The 22,350-nt window shown below is 47.8% G+C and overlaps 1 pseudogene; it reads right to left on the bottom strand.

The window, feature by feature from the left end:
- Nucleotides 1–9,107: 9,107 nt before the first annotated feature.
- LOC149325429 (uncharacterized) overlaps nucleotides 9,108–22,350 on the bottom strand; it is a 78,785-nt pseudogene continuing 65,542 nt past the window's right edge.

Below are 22,350 nucleotides of genomic sequence, written 5' to 3'. Positions count from 1 at the left end.
TTCGGCTGCCCTGCCGATCCTCCCCCGCAGGGACAGCCCGCCATCGGTACATGGGAGGAATGGGAGGCCCTCCTTGCGTCGCAGGACCCGGACGCGCAACTTCGCTGTGTGAACCGGGGTGCCAGTGCCATGGCCCTACGTGGCCTGGACACATGCGCGTGATGTGAGGGCTGTGCGGTGGCCCTGAGACCTTGTACGGTCCAAACTCACTTGCTCAATAAAGTTTTCCATCCATCCATCCATCGTCTTCGTCACACTACCCGGGGCCTCCGAGCGATCGTCCTGATCGGTGACGAACAGACGGCGAAATGGCGATGGTTTTGAGTGAAGGGTCGAACAATATGTAGAAGATGGTGCAGCGCGGGCCGCCACGATGAGAAAGATGAGAGAATGAGTCCCGATCCACGAAACATCCGCGCCGTAGGGTGCCATGAGCTGACGGCCGAGGTCTCTGGACGCACCGGACGGCGGGGGCAGGGGGGCGGTGTCTTCATGTGTGGGTCTTGGGTCGGTGGGGTCTTTGGTCGGTGGGTTCTTGGGTCAGTGGGGTCTTGGGTGCGTCGGGTCTTGGGTCGTCGCGTCGTGTGGTCCGGGCGGGGGACGGGGCTGGGGTGAGCGGCGAGGTCGGTTCAGGTCGGGCGGGCTGGGGCACGGCCGTGCGGCGCTGACCAGGTACTCACGGCCGACGTCCACGGCAGGCCCAGGACGCCGAAGCTCCGTGACCAGGATGGCGATGAATGGACCCCAGCACCTCACACCAAATGTAACGTGGCGGCCAGCCGAAGAGTGAGGCGTGGTGAACGATGGTTATGAGATGATTTAATGGCCGCTGGCCAAGCGCGGGCGCTCCGTCCCGCGCCACTGCCAGCTTCGTCTTTGTCACAATATAAGTACCTGGGTGTTCATATTTCTGCTGACCTTAACTGGAAGCGCCATATTGAGTACATTGCTAACAAAGCTAACCGCATGTTGGGCTATGTGCGCCGTAACTTTTCCAAAACTCCGTCTTCCTTGAAATTATTGCTTTATAAAACACTAATACGTCCTAATCTGGAATACGCCGCCGCCATATGGGATCCCCATCATGAAAAACTGATATCTTTGCTTGAGCTAGTTCAAAATAACGCTGCTCGTTTTATCCTGTCCAACTTTAACCGTACCGCTAGTTTAACAAGCATGAAAGCTAAACTTTCTTTGCCTCTTTTAGCATCCCGCCGGCAGACAATTCGTTTGAGCCTCTTTCATAAGCTATACCATCATCCCATGCTACATGATGCCCTCATTTCCTCCCCCAGATACGTGTCAAACCGCATTGACACGTACAGGTGCCCCAAAAGTAATGCGGAGCACGCGAGCGGTGGCCGAAATGGAAAAAACTGCATGCCACCGCGCTCTATCAGCAGATGCGCGGCAAAGAACTAAGGGGCGTCGGCACATCCGGCTGACCCATCTCGATAACTTGATGCTCGCGTTATCGCCGCCACGAGCGAAGTTGCGCTGCTACCATCAGTGCTCGCCAGGGGCACTTTAAATACATCATGCAAGCGTTTGTTGCTTGTCTTCGCCGTGTAGAAAGTGGCGTTCGGCAGGTTGCACTTTTTGCTTTTTCAGGAATGCCACCATTTTCAGCCTGCGAGACCGCCGTGATTCGCTCTTCGCTTCGGGGCGAGTTTGTGATAGTGCAAAACTAAGCAATCTTCACAAAGGACACAAGAAGGGAAGACGAGACACAGAAGCTGATATAACCATGGAACGTCTCACTCTGATCGTCTTCCCTTTCTGCGTTCGTCATGAAGTTCGCGCTGCTTTTATCGTGAAGAACAAGCTCATGATGTGTTCGTCGAGTTTGTGCGCAACTGAACTAATTAAAGATCACTTCCGTTGGCACAAATTTGCTTTCTTAGAATGGAGGATAAAAGACAAACAAAAAACGAGCTTGTCGCTCATTTAGTCGTCCCCTATCGGCTGGCTCTATTTTGCAAGCGTGCAAAGGAGAAAAGGGCAACAGGGTGGAGGCGATTAAAAAAAAACAACTTCCAAAGGCACTTTTCATGCAAACTCAAAGTTTAATGACGGGTGAAGCTCCCGCTCACGTTAATGACAGCGACCATGCGGCGATGAAGGGACACGCATAATGAGTCGACGTATCCGGGTTGCTCTCGAAAGTTTTCCAGTGTAAGAAAGTGAATTTGTGTGGATGAAAATGGTCTTGAATTATTAACCCACTTGCTATGCCGTTGAGCACCTATTTTTATCAAAGACAGCACATGCCTGCTGCTGTTTTTGTTTTTTTGTTTGTCATGCGTTCCCTAGAGCGAAGCAAAGTTGTCACCGCATTTGCCAAAACGTTCCTCGAGTGCTTATACTCGTCAGCGCACAAACTCGCCGCCATGTGTAGCACAAACTTCGGCTGCTCCACAAAGATAACGTAGGACCTGACAAAGCGTAAAGCACACGGTGCCGATGGCAAACATTTCTTCACGGCCCGGACGAACAGCAAACCATGAGGTATTGAAAGCGCCCCTGGCGGGCAGGGATGGTAGCTACGCAGCTTCGCTCTTTGAGGCGATAAGACGAGCATCAAGTTATCGAGATTGGTCAGCCGGAGGTGCCGACGCCCTTTAGTTCTTTGCCGCGCATCTGCTGATAGAGCGCGCTGGCATGCAGTTTTTTCCATTTCTGCCACCGCTCGCATGCCCCGTATTACTTTTGGGGCACCTGTACAATTCCGCATTGATCATCGTCACAAAGTTGGCATTGAAACGTTGAACACTGTAACTGCATTTCAGTCTTTCTTCCCTCGTACATCACGCGAATGGCACCGCCTTCCCGCAGATATCGTCGACGTAAGAGATAACCAGCATTTTCGTTCTGCACTAGCTGACATTGTATAACAGGAATATAATACTTTGTTTTGTATCATTCATTGCATCTGTTTATGTATCTTCATGTTTTGTAACCACTCCCCTCTTTAATGCCTTTGGCTTTGAGGGTTCAATAAATGAAATGAAATGAAATAATGCCCTATGTTTCATTATCCCGGCATCTCTTTGCCCTTCACCGATAGCCAGCGCCACGGTCGGCGCGGCGGCGCACAATCGAGTTTCGTAATCACCGGCTCCGCGGTGTACAGTACGGTCCAGTGTTAAAGGGAACATGCGATCGCGTGACCTCCGCGCTTCGCGGAATGCTGCCACCGAGAACTTGTGGGAATTGTCGGGTAAATGTGCATACAAAGTAAGCATGGCGGCTAGCCTTTACGAGCACGCAGCTAATGCCACCCATTCTCGCCGCATCTGGGCAGCACGGCTTCATGAAGTGCGTTGGCCACGTGATCACATGTTCCCTTTAACACTGGACCGTACTGTACTCGGTGGGCCTCGCGGGCGGCTCCAACGGGAGATTGAGCGGCTGTGCTCTGGAAGAGGAAGTGGTCGTTCCAAACCACGCGATGGAAATAATCGAAAACAACTTGCAAATAAGCGGCTATTCGTTTTCGATCACCCGGAATACGGAAAGAAGATTGGCTCTACCGAAGCAGCCCGCTTCTACCGAGAGGGGAAGTGATGACTAAATGAAACTAGCCTCTGTACCGTACGTTGCAGGGATCAGCGAGGCGTTTGCGCGTAATTTCCGCAAGCGGAGGCGTCAATATTGCGCATGTCCCAGCGGGTAAGATACGGACGGAGCTTGTTAACGTGAAGGGCCAGCTCCTTCGTAGAAACTTTCCAGCCGTTGTTTAAAACTTTTCTGCGCCGACTGTTGATCACTGTACAGGTTCTGCGAGAAGTAAATGGAAGGCGCGACCGCGTGGAAAGATATGTCGGAGTGGTTTGTAACGCAGGCCTTCGCTATCTCGTAAGTCCGGCGATCAGTTTCGGAGATTCGAACGGGTGTTTGTCGCATTTAAGTTGAAACACAAGGCATTTATTTGATGCTTGCTCTAATAGGTTTGAAGTGCGGTTTGCTCCATTTGAAGCTGGTTGGCAGCTGGCGCGTGGGGCCTTGGCAATCAGCACACGCCATGACGGCCTACTTTGATCTTTTCATTTCTTTTATTTTCCTTAAAGGCCCGGTAAGAGGCATTGCATAAGGGGTGGGTACAATATTCGTAGGCGGAAAGTGTTAACACGATAACAAATGAGCATAAAGATTGTCAGCAAAGGTGGCGGAGCACATAATAGCTCCAATATCTCTGGGAAGGTCGTTCCCGTCCACAATGGTACGGGGGAAAAATAAGGCTGCAAAAGTGACCGTGTGGATACGTGGTCGAGAAACTTGGAAAGGATGACAGTGCGATGAGATATGCGGGTTGGCGGTACGATATAGGGCGCGCAGGAAAGTGAACTGTGGTAAAGTTTGTAGAATAAGCAAAGGCTGGCGGTGCCACGACGAACTGAGAGGAGTGATAGCCCTTATCTTTCAACGCTGACACACTGATGTTGTAGGAATATGAAGATGAAGGACTATGGCTGCTCTGTTTTGTACTGCTTCAAGTGCGTTGATAAGGTAAGCATGATGCGGGCTCCATATAGGTGAGGTATATTCTAATTTTGATCTGACAAGTGTTTTGTATGCTAGCAATTTTAAATGATCGGGGGCATGGCGGAGATGATGTCGTAAAAAACCTAGTGTTCTATTATCACGATGCTGCCATAAGCGGCGTGTTGCGGGGTTCTGTTTTATTTATTGTGGTCCATTCGAAACCCTTCGTTTTAGCCTCTTCCCCCTGAGGAATACAATTCGAAGCCGTCATGTAATGACGAAAAAATTACGCTAGTGTGTACGCCAGCAAATACATCCTTTTCGGGTAATGAGAAAGCCCACGAGCTCTCCCGGGCGGACCCGAGTGAGGTGGTCTCCAAAGACAAGGATCGCATGGCGGGATACAGAGAATTTACACAGCATGGATAAATTCTTAAGCGGATACCAAGCGATCAGCTGGCGCCCGTTACGACCTTACGCATTTTTAAACCTGGCCCTCTGGAATGTTATGTACACAGGGAAAGTTTCAGAAAAAGGCGCAAACTGCAAACTTAGATACACCTTGGACCACATATTATGCGAATGTCCCCATGCCCGCCTGGAGAGGACACAAAGTCGAGAGACCAATTGGAAGCCTTACTATTGAGCTCCGACCCGGAGACTCAGTTACAACTTGTCCGACTGGGCCGAAGCCACCGCCGAGAGCTACGACCTCTCGGCAGTCGCCTAGGCGGGTAGCCCTCCAGTTACTCTTTTTCTCTTGAACATTAAAAGTTTTCCTATCCTATCGAATTCGAATGTGACAGAAAGAGTGTGAGAACGCGCTATGAGCGTGTTAAATCTTTTTATATTGCGCAGGCCGCGAATTATAGGTAATAACGCCTATTCGTCCTTCAATTACGTTTATAGCGCATGGTGTACGAGTTATCTCCATGACAATGGATAATCGAAACACATGGGCGCGGGGGGTGTTCGTATGGCATCTGCTGCACGCGGGGACTCGTCCAAAATTGGGCGTGCTAGGGGACGGGGAGTGATGTACCGTTGTCCCCCCGCTGCGCGCGGCCGCATGCCGCACTTTGCTTTTTTTTTTTAGATCGCAGGTCTTTGGCGCCCGTTCATGCGTTTCGTGGCGTCGCCGTTGTCCCTCGTAACCAGCTCCGCGGTCGGGGCAGCGCGCTGCTATAGCTGCGTGTGCTCCAGGCGCATTTCCCACACGCCCAAGCCGAAACGTATAGCCGCAGCTGTTCGCCACTGCGTACCGCTCGTCTTTAGAAATAGTTTATTCTCTGCCAGTTCTTTATCAGCCATCACTGAGGCCACCTGCGGAACTCCTCCGTGACAACCTCGCGAAGTACTTGCATGGACCTCGGGTTTGAGAACCAGGCATTGGTGCAGCAAGTCGAGCATCTATCGACCTATTTCTCCGACCCCAAAGCTTTCTTCATGACAATTAAGAACAGTTAGTGAAGTGTTTCTTGAAGAAGGAATATGGGTGAAAAATGACGTCTGTAACCGTACATACATGTCTTGCTCGAATTATCTGCCTCAGTCTATCGAAAAGCTGGAACAGCTGATGAGTTGCGCTCAAATTACTCATTAGGAATTAACGTAATTGTCGGCAATTTTTTTGCACACCCTTTCTTTGCTGTAGTGGCATATTAAAATTGCTTGTGCTGCTTGAACAATGGGAACCGCAGCGCTGGGACAATGCATGTAGAACAGAGAAAAGAACAACAGATTGCTACGGACACTGGGAGGATGACGAAGGGTTCGGAATGAAGACAACGCTGCGCTGCGCGCTTGTGTGCTGTGCGACTGTCCCAAGCCGCCGATCCTCTGCCTAGAAGACTATATCTGCTGCTTATAGCCATCACGTAAGATTTGCTGGAGGTTGCAAATTCGATCCCGCACCCGAATCCGTCTGGACCTCCGCAGTGGCCGCCATCTCGCGGCCATGTCTACTGAATCCACTTCATCTCTACCAGCAACGCCAGCCATCGCTGTGGCCCACCACCGCAAACCAGGCAGATTCTGCGGGACAGACGATACTGATGTCAACGACTGCCTCTCGCTTTATGAACTCGTCATCATGCATAACAGATGGGACGCGACGCTGATGTTCACAAATATAATGTTCTATCTGACCGGCAGCGTGTAAGTGTGGTCAAAAACACACGAAGATGACCCGACCTCATGGGTATCTGTAAGCAGAAGCTCCGCGTCATCATTGGGAAACCCATCGTACGTCAACTGGACGCCATAAAGGCGCTCGCGCGCACGCCCAAACGGCATCAGAACCATGCATCACCTACATTCAGGACGTCCTGGCCTTGTCCCCTGAAAATTGACAGGGACATCTCCGAGGCAGATAGAATAACCCACATACTGAAAATTTTTACCGACGATGCTTTTAACCTGCTGCTCTGCAAAGACTGTCTGCGGTCGCTTCTGCTCTTTATGTGTGCGGCCGTTTCGAGCACGTCAAACGCCGGTGCGATTCCCACCATTTTGACCGACTCTCGAACATTGCTGCCAGCTCCTCATGTGATGATCTGCCAACAGTGTGGCATCCTTCCGACCTAGTAACTTAACGCGCATCGTGCGCTGCGAATTGGAGGCGATGACACCCGCTGTTTCCACGTTGCAACTGCCGGACAACATCCTAGCACTCATCCAGGCCGTCGTTCTCCAGGGGGTAGCCAACATGGCCGTACCTTCTGCTTGCGTAGTGGACAACGTTAATAATAGCCCGGACCCTCCAGTCATCTCGGCTGCCTTTTCCAGTCGCAGCTTCTCGCCTCGGTACCGGTACCGCAACCCTGACGAATAACGTACTCCGTTTGATCGGCCAAAGTGTTTTACCTGCTGACTCTTCGGACACATCTCCCGTCACTGCCGCAGCTGTTGGACCCCGCCACCACATCCATTCTTTTTCGTCGACCACCGAAGCGACTACCGCCCGCGGCGCTACTACCCGCGTCTTGATCTACTCCCTGACGAATCCGCCCAGCCAGCTCGTGGGTCCAGCCACTCACCTTTCCCACAATGCCGCCGCTCCCGTTCTCCCACCACTCGCCCCAACGGTTCTCCTTCCCCACATCTTGGAAAACTAGCTGATGCAGCCCCCGGAAGTAACGCTGCATCATTGACCCCGTCTGCAAATCCTCTCTTGACCCCCACTGTCCAACGTAATCTCGTGAATGTTCTCGTGGATGGTGACCCGGTTATTTCCCTCATTGATACTGGCGCCCAAGTGTCTGTCCTGAGCACTTCTTTGCGCTGCTGTCTCGTGAAATTTTTAACGCCCGCCACCACGACTACAGTTCGCACCACCAATGGTAGCACTGCTGCGTGGCTAGCGTATGCACTGCGCGAGTCAGCATTGTCGGACGACATATGTAATCCTTGGCCTTCGCTTTTCAACCGCCCACTGAGCTCTTAATTACTCTTCCTCAGGCCGTCTTCAATTGGATCTGCCCCCCTGCTATGACGACTCCTCCTGCACACCTCGCCCTTGCTCTATTGAGTTTGCTCGTCTCCCGCCACAAGCTGCGGTCTACATCCCTATGTCACCTCCTCCTCCTGTCCCTGATGAAGACTCAATCACTTGCCCTATCACAGCTGTGATTCTATTTTGTAACTTCGTATTTCTCTACGTATTTGTCCATATTACCAGAAACTGCACCTACCTCCCTGTCCTCAACATCAGCCTGTCACCTAAGGCACTTTCCGCAGGCATTTCACTTGCTGACCTGTCCCCCCTGACCAATTGCACAGTTGCTGCCCTAGCTCCTGACCCACCGACTGACTTCTCCAACGGCCCTCCATCTCAGCCTTTTCGTGTGGATCCTATTTCTAGGATGATTGCGGAGGATCTCTGTCCTTGAGGACTTTGAGGACCGTCCATTGCGTCAAACCTCTGTTTTCGCTTGAGGCACTGACACTGGCGAGGCCGCCCTATTCACTGTCGGCCCTATAGGGTCTCTCTCTCTCTCTCACAGAACCGTGCCATCAAGGCGGAGGTAAACAAGATGTTGTCCCGCAACATTATCGAACCTTCGAGTAGTGTTTGGGCGCCCCCTCTCATGCTTCTTAAAAAAAAAAGAATTAAAATCTGGCGATTCTGCGCCTATAACCGCCACCTGAGTACCATCACCAAAAAAGACGTCTGCCCTCTGCCTTGAATCGACGCCGATTCATCGAGAACTTTACGGAAATAGCCCACTCTCTTACCACGCTCCTCAACATGGACGTCCGGTTCTTTTGGGGACCCGCCCAAGGTGCCGCCTTTAGAACCCTTATCAGTGCCCTCACCACTCTTACTGTCATTGTCCTCTTTGATCCTTCAGCCCCTACGGAACTTTCGACCGACGTGAGCGGCCATGGCATTGTTGCCTTATACTTTCTCAGCGGTAACGGAATCAGTTTTGCGTCATTGCGTACGCCAGCCGTCTACTTTCTGTTTCAGACGGCAACTATACTATCACCGAGCGGGAATGCCTCGCCCTCGCTTTGGCCATTGCCACATTCCGCCCTTACTTGTTTGGGCCCCCTTATCTGTTATAACGAATCATCATGCCTTAAACTGGCTTTCTTCGCTCAAAGACCATACTCGCCGGCTAGGCCGCCGGGCTCTTCGCCTTCAAGAATATACATTTTCTGTCGTCCACAAGTCCGGCCGCTTGCACCACGGCGCAGATTGCTTCTACGGTCACCCGGTCGATCCGCCTTCCTGCAGCAAATATGAGGTTGGCACCAGCGTTTGGTCCATGTATGAGTTCCGCAACATTACTAAAGAACAGCGCTTGGATTCCTCTCGACGCTCCTTCATCGACCGCCTCTGCGCCAACCAACTGTGATGCTTCCCTCGCCGCGTTCGTGCTCCAGGAGAATATCCTCTGCCGGTGCAATATGCGGCCTGGCCACACTGAGCTCTGGCTCGTGGTTCCTCAACACCTGCGTTGTAGCGTCCTTGAGCAGCTATATGACGTTCCCACGGCAGGTCACCTTGGCGTACACCTCAGGTACGACAGCGTGCGCCGCCGCTTATTTTGGCCAGGTCTCTACTGCTGTGTTCGCCGTTATGTGCCCGCTTGCGAGCCCTGCCAACGCCGGAAGACGCCCTCAGTTCTGCCTCCCGGACGCCTTCAGCCGATTCCAATCCCGATAGACCTGTTTTCTAGTGTTGGCCTAGACCTGCTCTGCCCTTATCCGGTGTCTGCCATGGGGAAGAAATGGACCGCCGTCACGACGGAGTGCTCGACGCGCTACGCTATCACACGAGTGATCCCAACCAGTTGCGCCACTGATGTCGCAAGACTTTCTCCTGTACGAAGTCATACTCCACCACGGTGCTCCCCATCACCTGTTTACCGATCGCGGTCGCTGCTTTCCTTCCAAAGTGGTCGCCCAACTCCTCCGCTCCTGCTCAGTCCGTCATCAATTCGCCACCCACAGACGAACGTCTCAACCGTAGCCTTACCGACATGACTTCCTTGTACGTCTGAGACCATCATCGTCACTGGGGTATTAGCCTGCCATTTGTGACATTCGCATGCAGTTCCACATGTCTCGACACAGCCGGTTTCTCTAGTTTTGGTAGCGAAAAGCTACACTACGCGGGTCAGAGCGGAGTTGCGCGTGTGCGGGAAACGGCAATTCTGCGCATGTGTGAAAACCAAGTGACGTCGTGAGAGGCGCAGGTGCGTCGCCTCCTTACCGCAGCCGTCGCCGACTCTGCCGCCTGACCCACAGATGCGCCGCGCGTTACTGCGCATGCGCGTCGCTTCCTCGCCACGGCCGCCACCGCCACCTGACCTTAACTGGTCGCCGTGTTTACGACCGGTGCGCCGCCTGCTACTGCGCATGCGCGAGGAGAGTGCGCTGCGTGTATATAATGCTCTTGAAGGAGAACTGGCGGGCGCGTTTGACATGGAAGCCAAGGAGAGAGCGGCTGCTGCTAAACGACGCAGAAGAGCAGTTAAATTTAGTTCTTCCTGCCCAGAGGAAGTTGCCTGGGAGCTGGCCGCCGAACAACGGAGGCGAGATCGAGCCAAGGCGAACTGTGCATCTGAAACGCCGGAACAACGCGAGGAACGCCTCGCAAAAAGACGTCGCCAAGAAGCCGAAAAATGCGCTATGGACACCGTTGTGGCCAGTGGTACACTGTAAAAAAATTTGCACCTTTAAAGGTGCAATTCTGTGTCTAACTTACACCCTTGCACCCTCCCAAAAGGGTGCAAACTATGCTCCTCGTACCTATAGTAAGACTGGGATCTTTACAGTGGCCCCCTTTTTTCTGACTACCTAAAATGATTCAAGTATGCTTGTCACACCCTTGCAATGCAATGAAAGGTCAATGCAATCAAAGGCCATTGCAATGAAAGGTCCATAACCCTGTCTGACATATATACAACGTTAAACACGGAAGAAACTCATGGGAAATTGAGGACTTTCAAAAGTTGTGTTGGGTTAGCGCGTCAGAAGCTGAATGCCCAGCTGGTAGGGCATTCGAAGCTAGCTACTTGTGCAGATGAAATACCTACAACGTAGGCATTTCACTATCTTCTTTGGGCCGTACATGATTTTTCACTTCTTTAAAAGCATGCGAAAGCTTTCGTGAAACACGCGAAGGCCTCAATGAAGAATATCTGTGCGGAACTCCTCGACCTAACTCAATTTAGTCAAGGATCACGTGTCTGATATAGACGTCTTGCTGATAATCGAAAACACTGTAGTGGAAAGGGCCACAAGAGAGGTATATCGGTCACTAGGTAGTTAGCCCAGCATGTTTAAAAACTCCAAGTTGGTTTCTGGGAGGCGCTTTTAGCCAATTCCCTGCGCAGTTTTTCACAGGCATCAAAACGAAGATAGCTATTGTGAAAATCGTTATTACTGGGTGTAATCAGTATTCGCTTTAACAACAGCCCTATTGTGTTCTAATGGACGCTTACTTGTTGTGGTGGTTGTCGTTGAAGAAGTTGTAGTTGTAGTGCTTGTAGTTGTCGTAGTAGTGGTTGTGGTTGTCGTGGTTGTCGTGGTGGTTGTGCTTGTCGTGGTGGTCGTGCTTTCTGTTGTGCTCAAGGTGGTGGTGGCGGTCGCGGTCGTGGTTGCTTCCGTCATGATGGTGGAGCTTGGTGTCTCGTTCCGCTCTGATATTTTGGGAAGAAGCACAATGGAAAACACTAAACCCATCAAATGGGTAACTTTAAAAAAGCTTTTCTGAGCGCCAAACCGCTCCGAGCTGTGTGCGCTACTAAGGAAAGACGAAATGGTAAACAAAATGAGCGAAGTTAGTACAAAAGTAGTGCACAAAATCTTTAATGAACGATGACCAGCGCTTTCTCGAGAAACATAACCTGCTAAAGTACTATACTCTAATATTTTTACGTTTTACCCAATCATTTCAGTTTCTCTCTAAAGAATTAGCTCCTCCAATATTACATACAGCCCGCTAAATACAGTCTACAATCAGCCCTCCAATGTTTCATAGACCCCGCTTGGCACAGGCTTATTAACTACATAGCTGCAAAAGCATGTAGTATTTTGGGCTTTCTGAGCAGAAATAACTTTTCCTTGAAAAACTGAAGAATTTCTCTGACACTTACGAAAGGCCTATACTAGATTATGCGTGCACTAGATTATGCGTGCACTAGATTATGCTAGATGCGTGCACTAGATTATGCGTGCACTAGATTAGAACTAGATTATGCGTGCACGGTGCGGGACCTAAAATTGTAGACTTTTGTTGATAAATTCGAAACGGTTCAAAATTTAGCTCTCTCTTTTGTTTTGAGCAACTACATCACGAATTTTAGTGCATCATCAACGAAGAATTGGTTAGAATGCGACGCATTTCTCAAATGGAAATATCTACACAGGCTTAAATTCTTCCAAAGTGTCTTTATTTATAAACTCATATTGACCACGACTAATATTTGGTTCCACCAGACTACATTTCTTCAAGAAGGAACCACATCTTCAAGGAAAAGGAATTAATATCCAGAACATATTCATTAAAAGCTTCATTTTTTTCGAAAACAATTAATTAGTGGAAAAATTGCCCCAAGAAGTCATGTCCAAAGTGCTGAACGAATCGTTTGCCTTACCATAATACTTTTCTTTTATGGTTTGATATTGTGTTGCATTTGCATTTTCTGCGTTGTGTTATTGCAGCTAGCAGCAACAATCTGTTAGCCGGATTCTTGGCAATCAATAAACCCCGTAAGTTTTCTATAGAAACCGTATTTTGCGCGCAGCAGTCTGCAGTCACATTGTCTTTTAGGAATCATATTGTTAAAGCACAATAAGCCTTTTTACCGGCTCCTATATTATCCTGGGGTTCAAAAATGCTGATTTGTACAGACTCTTTTTAGAAGGGCTCGAGCACAAATATGTTCGTGGTCAATACTGCAGGAAGCGCTGATGATTATTCCACAATTTCACGCTCATGTAATTGTCCAGTGCATGCTCACCAACCGAACACACAGCAACTGTTCAAGATTGACTTGTCACTGTATCTAATGATATCATGCATCACGTACACGTAGCTCCAACATGAAAGCGATCAGCCAGACTGCAGACGAAAATGAGCTTTCGTGTAACTTATGCACTAAGGTTGAAACTATCACCTGCGGATCAAAAGTTACTTAGAAGAACGCGTGCCTAGAGAGGAATCAACTGCTGAATGCGGATAGTATATTCCCTTTCAATTTGGAGCTAGCTCTACTTCGGGAGAGAAGTAAATACAAACCACACGGAGACAAAATGGGAACTAGGTGTTTTACTTACCACTTATTGCTTTGGGAAAGAAAATGAATACATTTACTTTGAGCTCACTTTAAAAAAAAAAACACATACATTTCGAAACGGTAGAAATGACGCAGGAATTCATATTTGGCATCCTCAGAGCACAGACATTATGAATTATAAGTTTTGTGTGTAAATATAGTTTTCAATACGAATTTACGGCTTAGAACATCAGGTATAACTTACGAAGGCTCAATACGTCAAGTAATGCGCTTGTGTTCATGAATGGCCCGCAGTCAGCCTGTACACTCAAAAGCGGTAACACGTCGGACGACATAGTATGCAAAATGTTTTTGCAGCTCGAAAAAACCTGAAAAGAAAATCATTAGTGGAGAGAAATCTGCACGGTAGGACCATTGGACTGATAGGATGATTTTCCGGTCCACATTGGCGGCAACAATGGCGCAATAATGGCAAACGGTCGGCAAAACAGAACATCCTTGCATAGAAGTATGTTTCCTTTCGTAGCACCCTGAAAGACAAACAACAAGAATTAAACGTAAGTAAAGATGGAAGTGGGCCTAGTTGGTTCATATTTAACTTCATTAGTGCGCTACTCAAGGTAACGAAAAATACTGGACGCAAGAATCACATACACAGAGAGGGTGCAAACTATCAACTGATTTTAATACGCGGGAAACCCATTTTATATGAACGGATAAAAATTAAACGAAGGAACAATCAAATATGGTGGCGTGAGGGTGCTGAGTTAGCTTTATTTCTTCTGTGGTAGATGGGCATGGACCGGGCATACGTCGAACAGGCGGGACGGTTCTTGAGTGAACAGCACCGAGAGCTCCGGATGTTATGCGGCTTGTTAGCGAAGGGCAGGGAACCTTTCGACTCACTGCACTAGATGCGACAAGTGCAAACCATGCTTTGACAATAAGATGAAAATGGAGCTGTTTAAAGCCTTCTGCATGGCGTCAGAAAATGAAGGCACGTGCGTAATTGACCTGTCAGTCACGTCGAAGAAGCGAGAAGTCGACTTCTTAACGACATGAAACAAAACCCAGAACCGCCCCGCATGCACATCTACCGCAAACGAAAAGAAGAAAACTCAGAACCCTGATGCCACCAAGTTTGCCCCTGTTTTTTGTGTGGCTTCTGCGTCCAGTATTATTTTGTTTGTTCCCTTGAGTAGCGCACTAATGAAGTCAAAATAGAATAAAAGCTAGCCCTAAACAGCCGCAGCTTTTTGCCCAGATCCAAAAGTAGCATCAAGCTCTGAGTGTTTAACGGAAAAGGCTTTAACTTGCGCACAGCTGTCAAAAACTTCAGCGCGTTTTTGAAAAGAACCAGCACCGCGCGGAAGCGATCTGTCCAGCCCGCACCGTAGAACAGGGGAGACCCCGGAGAGCGCCTAGTATGGTGTGTGTTCCTGTTCTCTCCACCACCGCTCGCGGCGCGGCGCTAAGGGAATTACGTCGATTTTTCCAGAATGTCGGAGTAGTTTCTATTCAATGCTGATGGAGACGGCGTAGCCTTGAGTATGCTAAGTGATGCCCTCTGATACATGCCGGCGTCAGACGCGCACGTCTGACGCCGCCGCCTGTGAATGACGCGCGACGGCGGTGGCGCAACACAAGAAAGATCTCGAAGCATTTCGAAGCCAGTCCTCGCGCCTGACCAATGGGGACGCGCACCCGGCACGAGAGAGAGAAGGAAATTGCACGCTGCCTTGCCGCGAAGAACGAACAGACGCGGAGGTTGCCTACATATGAAGGGCGTTGACCGCTCTCTGTCAGTTCGAGCTGCCGATCAAGCTTGAGAGAAGCGCGCCCGCTCAACAACACCACTCGCCCAGCCACAGAGCAAACAGGCAATGTGCGCCAGCCGGCAGAACGTCTCCGTCGTGAACCTCTGGTCGTCGGACTGTCGCATTGCCAGGTGAACAACTTGTGTTCTGTTTGTTCGCTTCTGTCGTGTTAGCGCACTTTAGATGCAATAACCTTTATGCATTGTAATCTCTCTCAAGTGTTACTTTGTATGAGTTGCAATAGTTTTGTTAATCACTTTGTATGTGTTGGTACGAGTTATTGTGAAATCCTCTGTATCGTCTCTTTGCGGTATAAGCTTTTTGTTTTGTTTGTGAACCTTTCATTCCGACCCACTCTCTGGCTTGCGACTGGCGAAAGCTGGGCACCAAGCAGCCAAACCTCTTCCTACTGGCTGAGCTTGCCACGCTTAGTCGCGGGCATATCTTTTGTGGCCGACACTGCTACCCCACACACGCACTAAGAGTGTCTGGGAACGCACGCTAAAGTGCATGAAGTGGTTACAACAGCACGTGCATTTACTTCGTGCGGAAGTGTGTTTACTGAAAAAAAAAACATATTTCGCAAGCACTACGGACAGGCAATTGAACTATTAAATGCGGATTTATGCCAGGTCGTGCAATAAACCTACTTATGGTGTTGGGAAAATAGCAGTTATGGTGAAATACAGTTTGTAGCATGTGAGTTTTAACCTCTCAAAATTCCGATAGGCTATGGGAGGCGCTCTAGGGACTGATTCGACATTACTTTCAATCAGGTGCCGCGGTGGCTCAGTGGATATGGTGCTCGGCCGCTCACCCCAAAGACAGAGGTGCTAACCCGGCCGCGGCGTTCGCAGTTCAATGGCGGCGAAAATTCAGATGCCTGTGTACTAATAGTATGGTTGGAATAATAAAAAAGAATTGGAAAAAATGTTCCTGCCTGTTCCACTCAGTATAACCAGATTAATCCATTACGAAGTAGTAAATAACAAATAATATTAAAAAAAATTTTTACAGAAAGAAAATAAAAATAAATAAAGAAAAATTGTTTGTACCATTATAGTCGAAGCCGCTGGAACAGCTGTTAAAAAGAAATGTTGCGTGCTGAAGGTAAATAATGATTTTGGTTTGCTGGCATGGCTGAGCTAACGAAAACTGGGAGATATTGTAAGCATTATGAGAAGCCCGGACTTCGGTAAGTGCACTCTTGGTGGGCAGGCGAGGAAGAATTTAAAAAAAAATTATGTAGGGAAAATGATAGTTAAGGACCTTCGGTCCTGCTTTCGTTTTTTGCGGTATTGGGGATATATGACCGGAGCCTGTGCGATGTTATTGCACGCTAAAAAACCACAGGTGGTCGAACCACTACGGCGTGCCTGATAGCCTCAGTCGCTTTAGGGACGCTAACTTTATAAAACGTAATTTAGATCACCTGTGGTTGTTGAACGCGCACTGAAATGTAGAGTAGGCTTTTGGTGTTTTTTAAGAAGTTAACTGACTGTTAACTAACTTGCGCCAGCCCAGTACAACTCGGTATAACATTCGAAAGAATTTCTTTAGATTACCCGCCATAAGAACGAGCTATGGTACACAAACAATGCCGTATTTAATCCCTAATTTTATGAATACACACCCACCTTTTCTTGACATAATACAGAAATGTAGAGCACTCAAAACCTTCAAAAATGCCTTCAGAACCTACATACTGTCCAACTCAAAGCTTTAAGCGTACATGTTTTGATAACCAACTAAACTTTTTATTCGATGTTATTTATTTTAATGTTGTTACATTAGCACTTGTATAATGATGTAATCATTTGTACTTTTCTATGCACTGTAAGGGTGGGAGGGCCCTCGTAAGGCAGAGAGCATCTGCCTTTTGCTCTGTCATCCGAGACCGCCTGTGTCTGAAAGAATGTTACAAATAAATAAAATTAATGAATAAAGTTTGTAGCCCGGACGCAATTTCCGCAGCCAGCTCACTCCGATTGTTCGACTGCACTGTGCTTTGATGAAACTGCTCTCTGTAGTCTTGAACAGAAAATGCAGAAGGAAATGTGTACAAACCATGAATTACCACTCACCAGAATGCGTTACTGTTGAGCACACAGAAATACCTTTAATTACTAAGATTACAATGATTCGTCGTATTATGAACATCCTCAGTTAAGTGTCGGAAGAAATATAGTTTTGGCTCTTGCGACATAGGAGTTTGGTTTTATATTTAGCCACTGAATTCCTGAATTATGCAGTCTCTGCTGCCTTCATTCCTGACAGTGCCTGTAAGTAGAGGGATAAAAAAAGAAATCAAATAGAAATCTCTAGAATGTCTTATGTAAACAACCTATTGCCCGAAGTGCGGTGCGATGAAGGTGGAGAGCGGCAGCAGCCTGGAGCAGACCGTGGACCTAGACGTAGATTATCAGAGATAAACTAGCGTGCCTTATCTTGGTCGAGACAAGATTTTGCCTCTCGAATTTAATATGCTACTTGAGCGGAAAATATATCATCAAAGATCAACGTTGGTACGTTCCCACAATAGGCGCTAAATATGATTCGCTTCGTTCACCAAGCGCAGAAATAGCGCTACGAGTTCAGAAAAGTGCGTCACAAATTCTTGGCTCCAGCGTTCTTGTGTGCATTTAAATTCTGTCACTTGGACAGTTCATTTAGTATTTTTGATATACAGCCTAATGCGCTCGGACACTGCCTTGCAATGAAAGTTTACTTCTATTCCCAAAGCACTTAACTACTACAGGGCGGGTTGGACTTTCTGTCCTTGCCCAACAACCATCACCGGCGGCCCAGCAGCTTACCAGAAGCGGGCTGAAGATAGAAAAAATGTTACCTGTGTTAAACTCGATACAAAATCTGAGGCTTTTAATGCGTTTTAAATCTGAGCCTTTTAAATTACCTTTTAATGCACCTGGCATGAGCCCAATATCTCTTTTTTGCAACCTATCACGGATTCAGGGCAATTGTCAGAGCTGTGAAACACATTTCTTCGAAGAAACAACTGCATATGCAGAACATGTGCATATGGAGTATTCGGAGAAACTGGTACTGCATATTAACAGACTTCGGTAAAGTGTGGTACGATGCGCCATTCTGCGTAGTGATTTCTAAGTTATGAGCACTGGAAAGAAATTCACTATCTTGACCATGAATTCGTGACTATTTCAAATATCCAGCCGTTAATATTTGCCAACTAACAACTTCTATCGACTTTCATTTTACCAGCGATATTTACCAACTAACTCAACAACTTACCCTCTCATATTTGTTGTCTGTACTTTAATGTTTCCGCTGTTAACTCCTGTAAAATGATTTCCATAATAAATTACCTCCCTGCATGCACACATATGCCGGTAATTGCGTAATCATCTAAGAATACAGTTTACCAGAAAAACCGTTAATTTAATCACTTGACACTTCAAACAGACTTTTAACACAGGGTTAATGACGCTTAATGCATTGAAGTCCAAAGTCACCTCATTCAGCCACAAGCACAATAAATAAATTACACGTATTATTTACCAAATTGCTTGTGTTTCATGTATCGCACTGTAAATACCTAGTTTTACGATGCTTTCATATTATATCCATATGTGCCCCCGCGACTAATACATTAGCAAATATAAAATTATATTGAAAATATTCGCGAACTAGATTACGCTGCTTGTTCGCCCGCATCTATTTGCTCCATCTGCTTGGTCGCTCATAATACCGAAGTCGACTTGAATGAATCCATTCAAATAGAGCAATATGATTCATTCCTGTGGCAGGTGCGGCTAACCAGCCCGGATCCTTACATCCTCAGCACCCACTGCTTTGTGAAGCGAGGACGGCGCCCGCCTTTGGTAGAGACTCGCGTGCTCTTTTATCAGGTCAAATTATTATTACAACTATTAATACTAACCCACTAAGACTAGAAATATGGTGTAACGTAAATTAAAACACACCTGTAGCGGCAGTCTTTAGGCACGTGCGGCGATATCGACCAAATTACTTTAAACGTGACACTTTTATTCAAGGCGAGCGATTAAGTAAATCTAGGAATAGCCGGTATTAAAACAATGTCTATGGCACCAAATGAACATGGCGCGTCGGATCCCCAGCCTGGACGTACTCGCATTAATTGGGCAGCAGTGCATTTTTTTCTTTTTGACCGTAACTGGCCGCGCTATTTTTTTGGCGGGGGCACATTACATTGAGGGACCAGTTACACTAGAGCAAGCAGAGATACTTTTCCCGGGAGTGTCTTGAAGGTAGCTTACAGGCGTGAAGGCAGTGTACAAGTGCAGTTTGACCGCCAATGTCAGAGTACATATTTTCCATCTTGCTTTCAACCCTTGATAAGGCTCGTGTCATGGCTCCTCTCCTTTCTGAACAATTTGTAGCTCTGCATAAAGAGAGTGCATAAGAATAAACACCAAAAGGAGTCACAGTGTACAAGAATCAGGTCAGAAGGCAGCCAGACTTAGAGCCGGTCTAAGACTATCAGCCGCCAAGCACTATTTTATTTTCTCGCGAATCTTAGTAGGTCGCCCAGTGGATATTATATGTTTTGTGTTGGAACTACCGAATTTCGCAAGAACTACTTTGTCGAAACACAAGTGAACAAATTCTAAGCCTATTCTGTGACTTGTTCCATCGGACCGGCAGAGTGCAACAACTCATAGTTCGGTGTCGTACAAAGCTACTCGCAAATTAAGTGCCCGGTAAGCAAACATCACTGCCTTCTGGCTCCAAACGGTATAAATGCTCGTGTAAAATGGTGTCGCTCAGCCGGCTCGTAGCAAATGCTTTTTACAAGGCGATGCATGAAAAACATATTGCGAGTGATTATGATGCCATTTAGAAAAAGGGCAGAATGCTGCTTTTTACTAACTGTGCCGCGTGAATTAAAAGAGGGAAGGCCACAAACCTCTATGCATGTAAAACTATATCAGAGACGATCATACGTACAATAAATAGAGAGCGGCAAAAACACCTTTGATTCCCGCTTCGATGACAATTCGGTAGCGTAGGAGCTAGCTGTGAGAAGTTGCTTCTGGGAATGAATGCTTTGGGTTAGTAGCCTTTCATTTCGGTACATCCGTTCTAAGTGAGTGTTCTGCAGCGTGTTTTTTGCTGATGTTGGCTTTTAACTGCGAAGGCTGTGCCCGCTACACGCCAAAGTAATGAGCATACGTACATTTGTCGATAGGCGAATAACTAAACAAATAAGATGCCAGGAAAGAAAAGCTGCAGGAACTGTCTCACTCACGCTGGATATCTCAATCTCACCTAAAGGTTCACATGTGTGTGCCAGAGCACTCTCCGTCGTCTAAAGGTGTAGCGGAGGGACATTAGACGCCGCCAAACGTCTCGAAGCGCCTCTCGGGCACTGCAACAGTGCGCTGTGCCAGTGCCGCGAAGAGTCAGCGGGCTGAGCACAGTTAGCACGTGCTTGGGATGCTGACCGGAAACGAAATGGCTGAAAACTTTCGCAACTGTGCGAGTACATTTTTCAAAGGCAAAAACTGACAGCGTTTTAGCCACGTGACCTGATGCATGCAACTCAGCTAAAGCAGCACGTCTTATCTGCCTTCGTTATGCACACTGATTCATCATGAGACCCGAAAGTCTTCGGCAAGCCGAAGCCGCGAAAAATGTACGCCTGCATCGCGGTACGAGTAGTTTCAAGAAAAAACTCAATAACAACAGCACAGATGGCGGGCACTGTAGAGTCAAAGACAGGATTAAGGAATGTGTAAAAGGGGCAGGGGTTGAAACATAGACATCTTTGCGATAACTCTCCCTAAATTTCCGAATTTGCGCAACACGTGTAACCGCTGCGCTTTTTTTCGAAGGGGGGGGTGGGGGGGGGGGGGACTGACTGTACCTAAATGGCCATGGAGCTTGCACTGCGTGATAACGGTAAACACTGACAGACAGTGCATGCAATGAGGAAGCAACCGAAAACATGTTCAGCAGGCAACACCCAGAGCATTGCTTGGAAACAACTTGTGCCAGAAACCAACATTAGGAGACGACGAAATGAGAGTAACAATTACTTTCTGACTCATCACTGGCATTACAAAGAGTGATTCAAGCGTATTTCATAGATCGCACATTTTCTCTTCGTAATAGTGAAAGTAATCTAGTTCTTCACTCTGTATAGTTTGAAAGTTGTTCCATTATTTAGGCTACAGTTGGCCTTAATGCGATGGTGAGTGGTGCTGCAACGATCTCCCGATATTAACATCGGCTTGCCACTCTACCCAGAAAGAGGCGTTTCTTACAGCTGATGTGACCACGTTTGTTTTGTGCCCCCGATCTCGATGCATTCTCGTTACCTTTTCGCATCCAGGGCGTGCCAGAAATCCCAATGCCACTTGAACCCCGCGTTCAACTGCAGTGCCAGTTTGTAAGCTGAGTTTGGCGCTGGACGTTGAAACGTTGGATACTGGGTCGTATTGGCTGGTGTGAGTGAAATGCTAGGCTGAAATAAAAGAAATTTGCGGCTATAAGTATGTAAGATATGTGGCAAGGATGTGTCGACTAAAAAAAAGTAATGCATGAAAAGGAACTAAACAAAACAACCCCAAGATATGGACCAACTCCTTACAAATCGTAAGCTGGAGGCCCAACGCACAGGAACCGCGATAGCGGCTCAGATATCCGCGTATATGTTTGCTTAACAAGTCTCACTGCCCGTTTATGCTCCTGTGTTCTGTCGTGCATTGAATTTGTAGGAGCAGCTGAACGATTTCCTTAAGACGTTCATCAAAGGCCCTTGTATGCACTGAGAATCCGACAGTGATATTCTCAATCCCGATGCACAGTTAATAGGCTTCAGAATATAATGGGCCACAATAGATAGCTTCTCCTTGGAAGCTTAGAGCGAAATGCAAAACTGAGTGATCATGGGGTGGAGGCAAAGCCTCAGCCCGCTATCCAAAGTATCGAGAACAGCACTTGTCTTCGTCTGGGTCCTCATGTCGAAACCTTTGCTAGCGGACTGCGGCTCTCTCTCGATCCTTGTTCATTTCCCTTTGTTTTGTGAAGAATCCAATCTTCCTACCTTCTCTCCCTCTTATCGCTTCTTACTTTTTTACGCCGGGAGTTCTAGCTGATACTTTTCGGGCATAAAGCATCAGGAAGCTGCACAAGTGCCTAACAGGGCAGCGAAAGAAATAATGCGCTTCCATCTAGACACATTGATAATGTAGGCACATTAAGAGAAGCGATGGACGATCACGGCTCGGCTAGCCTATATAGAAAAAAAATACATTGAAACACAAATAAAG

Source organism: Amblyomma mixtum, chromosome 10 (assembly GCF_055824585.1).
Source record: "Amblyomma mixtum isolate Tamu chromosome 10, ASM5582458v1, whole genome shotgun sequence".
In the NCBI taxonomy this organism is placed as follows: Eukaryota; Metazoa; Arthropoda; class Arachnida; order Ixodida; family Ixodidae; genus Amblyomma; species Amblyomma mixtum.
The sequence above is the reverse complement of the archived record's forward strand: the minus strand, read 5'-3'. Positions and strand labels throughout refer to the sequence as shown.